Here is an 11,954-nt window from a genome sequence, read left to right as displayed (position 1 = left end):
AACTAACTCCCAGCTTTGTTTGTTCAATTCTTGGTAGGACTATTTATGTTTATACCTTAATTCACTACACAGACAGAGATGCTTGCTTATTATAAGAAAGAAATATACAATTCCTGCTATGATCTTTCCATGCATCTCGACATCTATTGATATACACTTTGTTATCAATAGATATATCAACTTTGTTATCAATAGAGATATATTGTATTGAAGTTTATTTGTTAAGCAAATTCAGTCATCCATGATGATACATTCTGTTGTCCTAGTATTGAAGTTTGTTAGGATCGGGATAGCCGATAGGGGACCGGGGTCCGGCTAAAGGTAATCACTTACACAGCACACACACCAATTGTCACTAATCTGGTTAGAGATTAGAACCGTTCTTAACACCACATAAGTTGTCACAGACTCTTGAACCGAGTTTAATGACGGAAGTGTCTGTTTCAACTTGAAACAACACAATTCGGTTAAAGAAGGTAGAGTAGAGAAATCGGTTGGACTAAGGTAATTCGATTGGATTAATTAGTGATTCGGTTAGGTTGATAGTATAGACAAAAAATAATGAAAAACACGAGACAAAATTTTATGGATGTTCGGAGCAAACTCTCATGCGTCACCCTTTTTCTCAAACAGTGAGAAGGATATTCACTAATGGAATATTTCACACCACAATATGATCGAGTCTTATTTACTGCTCGATATACACTTTACAATATTCACACAGTATTGTAATACACTTTTTCACAGAGTATTTAACGTTTACAACTGTTTTACTTTTGATCAAGAAAACTATATGAACTCTGATGGTTTTCAGGCTTGATCAGGTGAAAACTAAATTGATAGCTTGCGTGCGTTAGATCTCATCTACTTCTACTACTCTTGGCTTCCTTTTATATAGGAAATATGAAAACGGTCATATTTCTCTCTCATCTGTTGATTGGTCAGCTGAGCCGGCTAGAGTAGGTAGCTTTGCTTTTAGACATGTGGCAGTCATGCATGAAGGCAGCCGCCTGCACCGTGAGAGTTGTTTGTAAACTTGGGTAAGATCTGTAATGATTAGATTTGCCGCATGCTTTATATCAGATTCTTCTTTGCATATTCCCAAGATATTTTTGTTACGTCATCTTCAGATTATTCGTTATTTTGAGTAATCTTCCCGTTGGCCTTATAATCTTCGATTTATTGAGTCAGCCGGATTTTATCGGTTTAACACTTCTGGCCGGATCTGAAAGTTGAACCGATCCGACTTATCTTTGAATATGTTTTGAGCCGGTTCTTTTTGATTGAGAAGATAGATCAGTTTGATTATTCCGATTTAGCCGATTCTGTTGATGAGTTCATCCGATTCGGCTTAAGCGGTTCCTGCACATGTAATTAACAAATTTGATTAAGTTCTTTTTCTAACAAAGTTTATTTGTCAAACACATTTATTTCTTTTGTCAGCATATTTGAGCATAAGTACAACACAAAGGTCTAACATTACTGCAACATTAATTACATTGTGTCATAATCAATATTATCTTTTGATTCCTGAAAATGAAAACATACTCAGCTCAATGGTCCTCAATATATATTTTATTCTGTAAGAGTACTTATTTCTATTGTCACCATATTACAGAATAGTGTGTTATATAAGTTCTTTTATTACTATATCATGTACACTTTTATGACTGCATCTCAACTCTTTGCACTATTTTCTTGTTTTCTCTTTATTGAAATGAAAACTACATCACATGCCTTAGTTTACTTTTTAATTTTTTGATAAGTCACTCTTTTCTAAATTTCTTTCATTGTTTTGACAATTATAATGCAAAATATTTTCAATTGATAAAGTGTGTGAGTACTACTAGGCAAAATTCATATTTTTTTGGTCATATTAGTGATGAATTTATCTTTCTTATTTATTTTTCAGTTTCCTTATATATATATAATGAGATATTTCGTGGTTAAACACTTATGTTTGATGAACTATTGGATCCAGGAAATCAAATTCATGGTTTGTCCGTCTACTTCCAAGTTTCTTTCATTGTTTCAAAATGATAATGCAAATTTGTCAATATTGTGAAGAATTGTTTGTTAAGAATTGTAGTATATCTATCACTTCCATTTATAACTCTTGATGAGATTCCGTGTTGGTTTGCTTAGAGTGTTTTACATAAACATATCAAGTTGAAATTTGTTGACAGGAAAATGTCATCTTAATTTGAAGATATATTTTGGAATCAAATCCATCGGGCTTAAGTAAGTCGATATGTCATTTCCTTATAAGTACAATATTTTTGATTAATTATGGATAATGAAGGTTGCATATGATGTGAGAAAAAGTAACACAAAACAATTGTTCATTAACCAAGATAATTGGTAGATAATACAAATATTTTTTGTCGGTTTTGGATACAAGAAAAAAAGTGATGAGAAGTATTATTTATGAGTTCTCTACTTAGCTAGAATATAAGACATTCATTTTTTTTTTGCAGGATGATATGATAGGCTTGCATAATTTTGTTGTTCACAAGTCCCTCTAATGCATATTGATGGAAGTGATGAGAGTTGGAGCAAATGAGTTGTAGATGACTACTAAAATGGGAGTAGAGCTCTAATGCATATGGATGAGAAGTGATGAGAGTTGAGTATTAAAATGTGAGTTTACCTAACTTTCAGTTTTGTGTATTGATAGAAACTATTGAGTCACACATTTTGTTTGTAAGTGAATGGTTTTTTTATAGTAAATTTGTACTTACTACTTTTAAAATATAGTTAGTTATTTTTTTTAAAAATTTTATTATTAAATATAATTGAAAATTAAGAAAAATATGTAATGTAATATTATAAATAATTAGGAAAATAATTTTTTAAAGAAATATATTATTTTCCGTCGAATATTCTATGGAATTTTTATCACAAATTTTTTGACGGATTTCATACGGAATTAGCACGAATTTTCCGACGGATATTCCTACGGAATTAACTTGAACTTTCTGACGGATATTCCTACAGAATTATCATGAAGTTTCCGACGGATATTCCTACAGAAAGTTTACAATGAAAATAAAAACTGTCACAAAAATTTCTGACGAATACGCTGACGAGCGATATACCGACGTTTATTATAAAAATAGAAAATATGTCACTAACTATAAATTCGTCAGAAATTATGTAGGAAATATACATCACAAATGAATCATCCTCTTGTAGTGACTTGCTTCACCCGTTCGTCTCCTTTGTTTGCTATTTCGAGTGTATCCCATGTCACTTTAGAAGATTTTGCGTCAGATATCTTCTCAAAGCCAGATTCATCGACAGATCGATATAGTAGATATAGAGTCGCCCTATATCTTTAGCTCGAACAACCTTCAATGCATTCAACTGGCCATTTGAATACCCATCTGTGTTCTCCAGTTTCTCATACCCAGTCTCAACCACATCCCAGTTATCTTGGGAGACAAAAAGGGCCTTCATCTGCACCTTCCAGTTGTCATAGTTGACGCCTTTTGTCAACTTGGGTAGCGGGATGTCATTGGTTAGACCTACCATTTCTCTCAAGTGTTTACACTCAACACACATACCTCACAAAGCTCTCAATCACTCTTTTTCTCACTCGGCCAGTGCACAGACTAACAGGTTTTCTCACGCTCACCTCACACACAATAGCTTTAATACCAATTTGTTGGTAACAAGATTGTAAAATATATTTTTCTTATTTTTCTCAAATGAATTTTTACATCTCTTTACAAGAAAGTACAGACTCTTCATATGCTTGACTATTTAAATGACAAAAAAAATTATTCTGCATATTAAATAGCTTCGCTCAAATCTCTTGGTTATCTCATTCACTCCTATTTATTGTTCTAGAAATATCAAACATCAAAAACCCAAAATCATATAAATTTAAGTTTATTCAACAATATATATATAAATCATATTTTGTCATCGGTCTATTTATTTAATTTGATTGGATTCTCTTTTTTGTTTTTTCTATAGCATTAGAAATCTCTATATATAAATATAAATGTATTTTATAGAGTTTCATTCATCAATAGTTTTGCAAAATAAATTCTTTTGTCTTGTTAATTTGAAATAACCTAAGTAATATGGAAGAAGGAAGAAATGACATGTTCACTTTTCTATTTATTTAAACTATTATGTATAATAAATAAAATATAAAATTAATCAAATAAAAAGTTAACACTGTTATAAAATTAAACAACTTAAGGGCTAAATGAACAAATTTCGCGAATGGTACCTAATTATATAAGTATATAGGTATGTTTTCCTTTTAAAAATGTGTCTCACAAACTAGAAACAAAAAGTATACAGAAGTGAGTTTGTGACTACTTTTACAAGTGGTTTTGCCACTAATATTAAGAGACCGCATATATTGAACAACTCATTTTCACACTGATATGTAAAAAAAATTGCTTATTTGTAAGGTTTCTGTAACGCTAATTGAGTATTGCACTGTCGTTATGTCGTTCAGGGACAGATTCAGAAATCTATGTTGGAGTAGGCTTAAACAAAATTTGAGGTGGGTTTAGAAAAATATCTCATTTTTTAAGAATTAAATAAACAAATAATAAAATAAAATTTAAAAAAATTAAGATAATGTCACAATTTTATCAAAAAATAATGTTATTTAAAATAAAGAATAAATATAATTGAGTACAATAAATGTTAATTAAAATAATAAATGGGTAGTGGTTTCATCTATTGAAGAAAAGAAAAATGTCAGTCCATTAGAGCACGGGCTTCGACTATTTTTTTAGAAAACAAAAAAAATATTGTTTTTACTATAACTTTTTTACTTAGATGTTTAAATTCGATAATTTTTGGATACTGTTTTAGTTTTTTATCCTTTTTAAACTAATATAAAGTTTGTTCTATTTGGTTGAAAATAAAATTTCTAATTTTTAAAGATTGTTTCATTTTTTTATTAGATTATGGGACCATTCTCATTTCCATCGATTTAAAAATATTATTCGTAGGACGTTTATATTATTTTCTCAAAAAATAAACATTCTTTTATGAAATATATATTTTATATTAAAGATTAATATTTTTATAATAAAATAAATTTAAAACTCTTATAAAATATACAAATAAATATATCAATAATTTTTATTTATATTTATATTATTAATGTTCAAGGGATGGAATGAAGACGAGTACACAAATATCCTATCGCTTAACCCGGGTTAAATACTAATAAAATCCAGGAAAACCATCACAAACAGGATAATTGAAATATAAATTGAATAACTAATAATACATATATGACAAGAAAGTAATTATGTGCATATGTTTATTCAGTTAAATGACCATATTTCTTTTTTAAATGATTTGGTTGTGAAGACTAAATTCATTCCTACGAGTTATTTATGCTTTACAATTGACTAAAGTCCATTTAAAAAATAAAGCTTAACCAATACAAAGTTAAAGTAATAACTAATAGAATGAAGAATGAATGGATTGATCGAATGATTAGTGAATAAAAACTTTTTTTTTCTGGGAACATGCTGAAAAATTTGATGTGAGTGAAATTTTAATCTTAACTTCTTAAGAAAGAAAAAATCAAAACAAGAAAAACAAGTACAAAATCTTCACAATAATGTGAACTATGAATGTCGCTAGAAAAGAAAATCGAATTTCAGTACTAAAAATGCTAACATTAGTATTGACATGTTCTGATATTTTTTTTTATAATTTTTATGTTATGAACTTAAATTTTTTTTTCTTATAACTTTATTTTGTTGACTCAACAATTTATGTCACAATCAAATTTGTGTTTGTCATTTTTTTTTTCTCCGGTTGGTTGGTGTGATTTTCATGAAGCCGAGGTTTCTTACTTCTATTTTCTTTTTTAAACTACACATACATTAATTCACCAATGCTATGAAATTTCATTAATATTGAATTTAGAGTAGGTTTAACTTTTGTTCCTTCATCATGTATTCCTGCCCAAGGGACAATTAATGCCACAACATGGATCTGATTTTACTTAGGTTGACTATTTTTTTTTTGGGCTTCATTTTATTCAAATTCACTATATCTAATTTATTTGATTATTGTAAGTCAGAAGATTTTACAAAAATTGTAACAAAGATACTATGTTGGTATTATTAAAAAGTAAGAGATTAAACATGATCTTTTTTTTATAATGAAAATACATAATCCATTGTAATTATAAATGTATGCAATAACATTTCCCATCATCCTTATCCATGTAAGGACGACTAATACATGTGCATTTTGTGAAGGGAAAATTAGGAGGAATGGCACTAATTAAATGATCTTTAAAAAACTGTTTGCATTCTGATTCACAAATATTTGCCGGAACTGGAAAACTCGACGGACATTTTGCTGAACAATCTACTAACGGTAATACTTGTCCTGCACTTTTTTCTGTCATCAATAAAATTCCTGCCATTACCAATTTAAAATTTCAGGAACTAATTATAACAAATTATCCTTTTTTTTATCTCATATGTTATGGTTTAGAGAAATAATGATTCAGACAGATAGAAAATTGAAATACATTACCTGTTATAATAGAGAGTGAAATGATGAGAAATGAAACTTTTGATTTTTCCATAGTTATTCCCTCCGAAGCATAAATCGGAAGATATGAAAATCTATACAAACAAAGGTTATTTTATACAAGTTGAATATGTTGTTTGAGATATTTAGAATCATAAAATTAAAGAATGTAATAATATAAGATTTTAATAATCTTGTGGATAATCAATATTATTATAAATACATGAATAAAGCAAAAAAATATATGGATGGAATAAATTTTATATATCCTTTCTTTCTTCCAAAATTGTAGAATCTTGACATAGGATTTCAACAATATATAAAATAAAAAGTTATAATTTGATCATTTCTTTAAAAATATATATTTCATTAAATTAAAGTCTTACCATATATAATCTAGTTATTTAATAATCTTGTGGATAATCAAATAAATGAATAAAGTTTAAAGGAGATTGATATAATAAATTTTATATATATTTAGTTTCCTCCAAAATTGTAATAATTTGACATTCCATGTTTTGATTCTCAGACTATGTGAAGTCAGTTTTCTTGATAATTTAATTTCGGGTCAATTAAGTCAAATATTGATTGTTACATTTTGATCGAGACAAGTACTAAAAAAAAAGTTCATTGCTCCAAAATTTTCTACTTATAGCATACAAATTCATTAAGGTTTTTAGATAATTCACAATTTAATAACCTTCTTATTAAGATGAATCTCAAGAATTTTCATCTTGATGAGGTAATGTACAATTTGTTTATTACTTTGATTTTACATTTATAAAGTTCAAGGACCTATTCAAAACTTGCTATCTACTTTTGGGGCTATTTTAACTTTTGTATAAAATAATGTATCTTGTCTTTATCAATAATTATTGTCTAAAGATCTTGAGTTGATTATGCTCATCACTAATAGAAGAAGGGATAAGAAAGAATAAATCTCTAATTTCAAATGACACGGTTAGCTTATGGACGTCCTCTAAACATTTGAATTGGTGTTTATCCTTACATACTAATTCTAGACAATTATCCTTGGTTATTAATATTTATTAGAGGTAAATTTACATTGCCATTAAAACTATAAAGACGAGATTCTAATTATATTATTGTTTAGTATTAGAATTCTTATAAAATTAAAGTAAGTATAAGTTTCTTTTGCTTGAATGATTTTTTTTTTTTAAATAAATATGAAAAAATTATAATTCCTAAGGTAGAAATTTAATTTTAAAACCTATTCTTATATAAATTGAACTTATATCTTCAGTTAAAATTTCAATTCATCCAAACAAAGTCTAATAGGAAATGCAAGAACCTTCTGTACAATTAGACGGAGGAACGATCTAACTTGTCAAAATATTCAAACCGATGTTCATAACATTACTCGCACGTGGAGAAGAGTCTCAATCACCTAATAAAGCTAGAAGCATATTGTAACACCCAATTTCGTACAATGTCGATATGGACTAACTTTGGTGTTTTGTAAAGAGCCGTCACCCAAGTTTATTAAAAAATAGGAAAATAAAGTTTCATGTGTATTAACACGGGTTTTAAGATTCTGTTAATGCTTCGATGCTTGGTTACACATGAAAAGGGCATCGGTAGGGGTGAACATAATTTGGGTTTACCCAAACCCAACCCTAACCCAAACCCAAAATATTAATTTGGGTTGGTTAATATGGGTTGGGTTGAGTATAGGTTGAGTTGAGTATGGGCTGGGTTAGGGTTACCCATATTACCCAAATTATATAAATTTAATTTAATTCTCTATTATTAATCAAATATAAACTAATCATCTTCCAACTTTAAGTCGAACACGTTTTTGACATGGTTAACACGTTTTTCACACGTTTCACACGTTTAACACGTTTTTAATATTTTTAACACGTTTTTACACTTATAACACGTTTTTCACACGTTTAACACGTTTAACACGTTTTTAATATTACTAACACATTTTTACACTTATAACACATTTTTCACACGTTTAACACGTTTTCACGTTTTGGCACGTTTAACACGTTTTTGACATGTTTAACACGTTTTCACACTAATTACACGTTTTCACGTTTTTGTCACGTTTAACACATTTTTGACATGTTTAATACGTTTAATATATTTTTGAAAAATTTAACACATTTTTTTTACGTTTTTGGCATGTTTAACACGTTTTTAACATATTTAATACGTTTACACATTTTTGATAAGTTTAACACGGTTTTCACATTTTTGTCACGTTTAACACATTTTTTACATTTTAATACATTTTTATTTGTTTAATACGTTTTTCACTCGTTTAACACATTTTCACACATTTTCACACGTTTAACATGTTTTTGGCATGTTTAACACGTTTTTGACATATTTGACACGTTTTTCACATTTTTGGCATGTTTAACACGTTTTGACATGTTGAACACGTTTAACACGTTTTTGGCTCATTTAACATATTTTTAGCACATTTAACACGTGTTGGTACATTTACCTCATTTTTCACGTTTTTGGCACGTTTTTACGTTTTTGGCACGTTTAACACGTTTTTGACATTTTAACACGTTTAACACGTTTGTGCACATTCAACATATTTTTGACATGTTTAACATGTTTTTTTGCATGTTAACACGTTTTGATAAGTTTTAACATGTTTTTGGCATGTTTAACACGTTTTTCACATTTTGGCACGTCAAACGTGTGAAAAACGTATTAAACGTGTCAAAAACGTGTTAAAAGTGTCAAAATATGCCAAAACGTGGAAAACATGTCAAAACATGGAAAACGTGTCAAAACGTAAAAAACATGTTAAATGTGTCAAAACGTGTTAAACGTGCCAAAAACATGAAAAACATGTCAAAATGTGTTAAATGTGTCATAACCATGAAAAACGTGTCAAACGTATCAAAAACGTGTTAAACATGTCAAAACATGAAAATAATATCCAGCATGTCAAAATGTGTTAAAAGTGTCCAAAACGTGTTAAACGTGCCAAAATGTGAAAAACGCGTCGAAAACGTGAAAAACGTGTCAAAACGTGTTAAACATGTCAAAACGTGTCAAAAATTTGGAAAACGTGTCAAAACGTGAAAAACGTGAAAAACGTGTTAAACATGTCAAAAATGTGAAAAACTTGTTAAATGTGTCAAAACGTGTTAAATGTCACTACAACAAAAATGACTTTCGGCGACGCTTAAAAAGACTTCTACCAACCTTTAAAAGCGTCGCCAAAAACATTACCGACACTTATTCTTGCGTCACCAGAAGCAGGGTGGGCGCAAGTTTTTACCACGCTTATTTAAGCGTCGGTACAAGCGTTGCCGAAAGGCAAAAGTTTTAACAACGCTTATTTAAGCGTTGGCAAAATTAAAAAACGTCGCTAAAAGTCTATTTTATTTTTAAACTATTTTTTTTAAATTTGTTTTTTTCTATTTTCATTTTAGATGTTATTTTTTTATCTCTACTATTATCACATTTGCCCTTCATCTCTCAAGTACCTGATGAACATAACCTTAAACCCTTAGGGTGAACCCATATTCCAGCACATTATAACCTTAAAAAGACTTCAGAAACTAATGAACTCTCATATTTTATATACCAAAAACTTATTCTTTTTCTCCGATGTGGGATAAATGTCATATTAACACTTCAGAAACTAATGAACTCTCTCATATTTTACTTTTAATTTAATTAAATTTAAATAATAATTAAATAAAAGACATATATTAATAATACTATAAAAAGTTTAAAAATTATGTTATATAAAAAATATTAATTAAATTTTAATGTTAACAAAATTTTAAGTCAAATGTAATTTTAAAAAAATTAAAAAATTAAAATAAAATATTTACAAAGTTTAAAAATAAAACATAAAAATTATTAAAATTTAGAATATTTAAATTACAAGGTTTTAAAGAAGTTACAAAGTTGGTATATAAAAAAAATAAAGGTTGAGGTATAGATATAAAGGTTGGCAAAAGTTTTTTTCTTTTAATTTTTACCCACGCTTAATATGGGTTGGCATATAAGGGTCGTTGAAAGTATGTTTTGTTGTAGTGTGTGCCAAAAACGTGTCAAAAGTATGGAAAACGTGTCAAAACGTGTTAAACGTGCAAAAAATGTGAAAAATATGTTAAAATGTGTTAAATGTGTCTTAATCGTGAAAAATGTGTCAAACGTATCAAAAACGTGTTAAACATGTCAAAACATGAAAATAGTGTCCAACATGTCAAAATGTGTTAAACGTGCCAAAAACATGTTAAACGTATGAAAAACGTGTTAAACGTGTGAAAAACATATTAAACGTTTCGAAAACGTGAAAAACGTGTCAAAACGTGTCAAAAACGTGAAAACATGTTAAACGTGCCAAAAACGTGTTAAACGTGTCAAAAATGTGAAAAGCATGTTAAACGTGCCAAAAACGTGAAAAACGTCTTAAAATGTGTTAAATGTGTCATGATCGTGAAAAATGTGTCAAACGTGTCAAAAACGTGTTAAACGTGTTAAACATGTCAAAAATATAAAAAACGTGTTCAACTTATCAAAATGTGTTAAACGTGCCAAAAACGTGTTAAACGTGTGAAAAACGTATTAAACATGTCAAAAACGTGAAAAACATGTTAACCATTTCAAAACATGTCAAAAAACGTGAAAAATGTGGAAAACGTGTTAAACATGTCAAAAACGTGTTAAACGAAAAAAAATATGTTAAATAAGTCAAATACATGTTAAATGAAAAAATAAAAATAAAATAATGTGGGTTACCCAACCCATACTCAACCTAACCCATACCCAACTCATATTAGTAAATAATATGGGTTGAATTATGAGTTGAGTAAATTTAATTTGGGTTGAATATGGGTTGAGTAATACGGGTTGAGTAATACGGGTTGGGTTTACCCGTTTGCTCACCCCTAGGCATCGGTGCTACGTCTCATGTAGTCACCTCAAAGTTTGATCTCTACTACATATATTTGACTATTTATTAAAAATAAAAAATTTCGCATTATTTTTATCCAAGTCCTAACATTCATTTAATGGTATATGGTATATCATAATGAAATAGAGAATAAGAAGGTACCAACCTTATAGCAAAGCAATCCTAAAATAAATATTTGAAATTTCAATAATAGAGAGTTAAAAAAAACTTTAAAAAAATCTTTTACATTTTAAGTTATTTATACTTCAAATTTAGGAAATTTTATAGGTCTTCTTTGAACGCGATTATGGGGCATGTTCGAAGCCAAACTAAAATAATGATCACAATTTAGAAAATTTAGAATATATAGACCATTTATCTAAATTTATGTTCAAGATTCAAAATAGATCAATATTTGAATTGATATGAATTTTGTAAGAATTTATCACCAAACATGTTAATAATCATTTTCTAGAATTTTGAACTTACTATGTGAGTATCATAAGTTCTACTT

This window comes from Impatiens glandulifera, chromosome 3 (assembly GCF_907164915.1).
Source record: "Impatiens glandulifera chromosome 3, dImpGla2.1, whole genome shotgun sequence".
In the NCBI taxonomy this organism is placed as follows: Eukaryota; Viridiplantae; Streptophyta; class Magnoliopsida; order Ericales; family Balsaminaceae; genus Impatiens; species Impatiens glandulifera.
The sequence above is the reverse complement of the archived record's forward strand: the minus strand, read 5'-3'. Positions refer to the sequence as shown.